Consider the following 4,278-nt stretch of genomic DNA (forward strand, 5'->3'; position numbering starts at 1 on the left):
AGGGGCATAGTACAAAATATCAGGATATGGGTATTTATCGTTATTCAATTTCTGGATATGTATCGTGGATATATCCCTCTCTTTGGGGATATTTGACATTGTTTCATATGCAAATATCGTGGATATATCCAAAATATCGAAAAATATCGTAGATATTGTGGATATTTCTTGATATATCATGATACATTATTTATATTTATTTTAAATATAATAGTAAATATTAAATAAAATTATTATATACACAAAATATCCCCAAATATCGCAAAATATCCCCAAATATCTCCAAATATCGCAAATATCGTTGAAATATCACCGATATTTGCAGTCGTATATATCTCTGAACATATCGTGATATTTATATATCTTTTTTTGGAATATGGATAGATATCCTCAAATATCGGGATATATCGGGATATTTTGTACTATGATGAGGGGTACTGAGATATCAAACAGTACATTACATGCTTTTATGCCCAGTTAACTACTTAATGCATCTGAATGCACAGTCACGCAGTTCAAGAATAACCGATGCCTTATTCTATGTGTTTCTTTTTAATAGATAAAGGAGGACGAGATCAAATTGAACAATATACCACGTTCTGACTTCTAAGGTATAGCAAGAAGAATCCCACTTCATTTATTTTTTTCATCTTTTGATTCTTTTCTTATATATAATGGAAAAACTTGCCGCCATGTATTAGTTGGTGTATTCTCGCTTTTAACCCATTTTTTTAATAGCAGTTCTAGAGTATACCCTCAATATGGGTGCGCTAGCATCTTATCCCTTAGTTATAGACTTTGCCATGAAATACACCCTCAACTCTTGCTTATTAGAGGGCCCAGATGTGATAGTGCAGGTACAACCTGCGTACTATAGATTTTAGCTTCTTTTAAATCAAAAGAATACCCAAAAGTTTCACCTATAAAATTTTGGGATAGTACTACTTCCAAGGGTAAACACGTACTTTTGCTTATTCTTGACTTTAAAAGGAAAAACTCTTCACGAAACAAACGTACTTTGCGGTTTTCCCTACTTTACCAGATTAAGGAAGAGATTAAGGAAGAGGGTTAACTATCTCTAACAACAAAAACATCCTCCCACTGTCTCCTTCTATTTGGCTTTTTCGCTAAATTAATTCGGTCCTACACTCACGCTCTTTTTGATTAATTGTTTTTATGTGAAATTAATCTTACTTTTCGGGTTCAAATTACATTCTCTCTCCAACGTGCATCTCCTACAACCGGAATAGAATAGGTAAGTTCTGTTACTAAATTAGTTCTTGCAGTTCCTACTTTCAGTGTTCTTATTTGTTATGCTTAGAATTATATGCTCTTATTCCTATTTCAATCTTCCTATTTGTTATTTGTTCTTATTCCTACTTCAATCTTCTCATTTTCAGAGTTCTTTTAACTAAATGTTTAATATGCTCTTCAATTTATTGTTATTTTTTCCCGGTTTTTCTCAATCGTAGTTTTAGGGATTCCAAAATTCTCGCCTCATTAGTAGTTTACGAATCCGTAGTTTATTCGGAAAGTGTTAGAAACTTATAACCGATTCATGAATTGTACAAGGGCAGGGAATTACAGAAAAGTTCACATTTGAACACACAATCTTGCTTATCAGCCAAACTGATTCACAATCGTTCAATTTGTGTCTTTGAAGGTATGTTGCTCAGATAGATACGACTCAATACCTCACTGTGCCAAATATGCTTTCTTTATTTTCTTCATTTTTGGGTAATAATAGTTGACTTTTTGTATTTAGCTTCCCTCATACTTTGTTCATGGCCATAAATTTGTAATGTAGTTCTATGTTATGAATTCAATGTTTTGTGGTATAATTAAATTCTTTATGCATTGATCACTACTAGGAGGATTTTCCTAGGTTTAAAATGTGTTATTCACTATTGTGTATTGATTAATATATTACTTCACACATCTGTGTGTCACCAGTCATGTTATTGCTTCTCAATTTAAAAAAAGCATTGCCAAACCATGATGGCACATTGAAGACAAAAAACAATAGAGAAATTAAAGCATTGCCGAACCATGATGGCACATTGAAGACAAAAAACAATAGAGAAAGAACAATCCACTAAGTCCCTAACTAATGTAAGTTATCTAAGATTGTCATTGGTTTGAACTTTGAATTCCACTTGCAGTGTGCATGACGGAATTGCTATGTCTTCAAAAACTTACAGATTCAACGCACAGAAATGTAGGTTAAGAAACAAGGATCATCATCCATGTATTAGTAGTTTCCACTTTCAGGTTATTGTTTTTATCGGTATCGAATGTGAATCTGCTAAATGTGATGCCCATTCTTGCTTTGTCAGTCTCAAGCCTAGAGAAATGGAGAAAGAAGTGGTGGTATCACAATGTTGTATGGATGAGTCAATTGCTTCATTGTATTTGACGTCAAACCAGCTACTGTGATAGGTAATGATAGTACTTTTATTTCCAGTCTTATACATTATTTCTAATATTTTAGGTTTGACTATATATCATATTCTTCAAATTGTATATGAACTATAAATAAGAATAAGATTTTCTACACTAAGGCAGAAGAGTTATGAACCTATCTATTTGTTCATGTTCCTTAAGTATCTACTTCGATCTGTTTGGGCATCCTATCTGCTTATTGAGGAGTTTTATTTTATTTTTTAGTCCTTGGTGCATGGTATTTTTCCAACTTATGTTTTCGTCTGAATGCATTCAAATTCTTATCTATTAATTTATGGTCTATGACTCTATGTGCAGGGTTGTGACTCGGGACAATATTTGCGATAATGATAGATGGAAAGGAATTGATCATTTTAAGTAGTAATTTTGTTCAACAAGGTTTGATTGTCAGCAAGGTAGTGTAAACATTTTCTTCTATTTAATCGGCAGTGTGATTTTAATTTTCTATGTAGTCAAAGAAGTTGTTGTCTAAATAGTTATGCATCTTTATGTTTAAACTTAAGTTGGAAACAGGGTGAATTGAGTTTTTCTTTTTTCAATCAAAATGGTGATAAAGATACAACTAACTTTGATAAGGGAGAGACGAGAGAAGATTAATCCAAATGTGCATGCGCAGCTTGGAGAGCAAGATCAGGAATATGGCTAAAAAATAACACAATATTAAGGAGTGGATTGAGATTTTCTGTTTTACAATTTAATCTTATTAGTATTTTCTCTTTTCAGTTAACACACCAAAAGTGTTTGGTGGAATGTCTTGCATTTGACTTGAAGCAGAAGATGTTTGCTACTTTTTATCGTTTGAGTTTTTTGAGTGGGAGGATGTTGCTTAGAAGTATCCCAAGTTGTGGTATAAGCTGCATCATGATGTAGAAGTTTATATTCATCATTTGGCAGAACATGGAGAATAGCTAATCATTTTTCACTTTAAACCATTGCAGCAGAATTTCGTCCTTTACTGACAGGTAATCTTATTGCTGCATCACATTCGTGACGTGGTTGAACTTTTTGGTTGGGAGAATTGCGGACTAACATCTTGAGGTAGACGTATAACACGCTTTGATCCATCTTCTATGCAGTCTTGATGACTCCCACATAAACTACCTCACACATCGACTCATAACAAAACAATTAAGGAAAAGGTACTCGAGAAAGTAACCACGCTGTACCGAATGGAAATCATTTTCACAAAACCCAGTGTTAGTGTTCCTCAAGAACTTACCATTTCAAGGTCATTAGACCTTACTAGATATCCATCTTTGGAAATTGATATTGCAAACCAACGATTGACATCCTTCGCAGAATACCATCATGACGCATCCTAAGAGACTAAAAGTGATCGGGCCAGTGGGAATAGTAATCATCATGCCGAACTGGAACGGTACGAATACCATCAATCTTGAGTTCCTGTTTTTGTGAGGGTATGACAAATTCTTTAAAGAAAATTCTCACAAGTATACACATCTATGTTCCAGCTTATATATTCCACTTTGTATGAAGGATGTTCTTGCTGTTTTGATTTGGTTCAAAATATTATGCTACCTCTCCAAGACAAATTCATTGATGTCATTTATTTATGTTTCACAATCTTTCTTTGAAGTTCATTACATGTTTAATTATATATTGTCTATACTTTGAAAACTCCGAGCATATTTCTCTGTATTTATTTGTTATGACTGTACAATTCGAAGGCAAAATCAATTAATAATTTTTCCACCAATTAAATAATTTCAGCCCAAATCACATAAATACTAGCAATTTTGTGACAGATTTATAAGAAAGCAGTCATTCTCCTTCGGATTTGAAAGCAGATTTATA

The 4,278-nt window shown here is 33.1% G+C and overlaps 1 long non-coding RNA gene across 1 annotated transcript; it reads left to right on the top strand.

Moving 5' to 3' along the window:
* Window positions 1-2,169: 2,169 nt before the first annotated feature.
* On the top strand, window positions 2,170-4,056 carry LOC147517827 (uncharacterized). The gene is made up of 4 exons (XR_015213949.1): window positions 2,170-2,218; window positions 2,337-2,439; window positions 2,761-3,425; window positions 3,540-4,056. It is a non-coding gene; the product is annotated as an uncharacterized LOC147517827 (long non-coding RNA).
* Window positions 4,057-4,278: the final 222 nt, after the last annotated feature.

This window comes from Coptis chinensis, chromosome 2 (genome assembly GCF_015680905.1).
Source record: "Coptis chinensis isolate HL-2020 chromosome 2, ASM1568090v1, whole genome shotgun sequence".
Classification (NCBI taxonomy): domain Eukaryota; kingdom Viridiplantae; phylum Streptophyta; class Magnoliopsida; order Ranunculales; family Ranunculaceae; genus Coptis; species Coptis chinensis.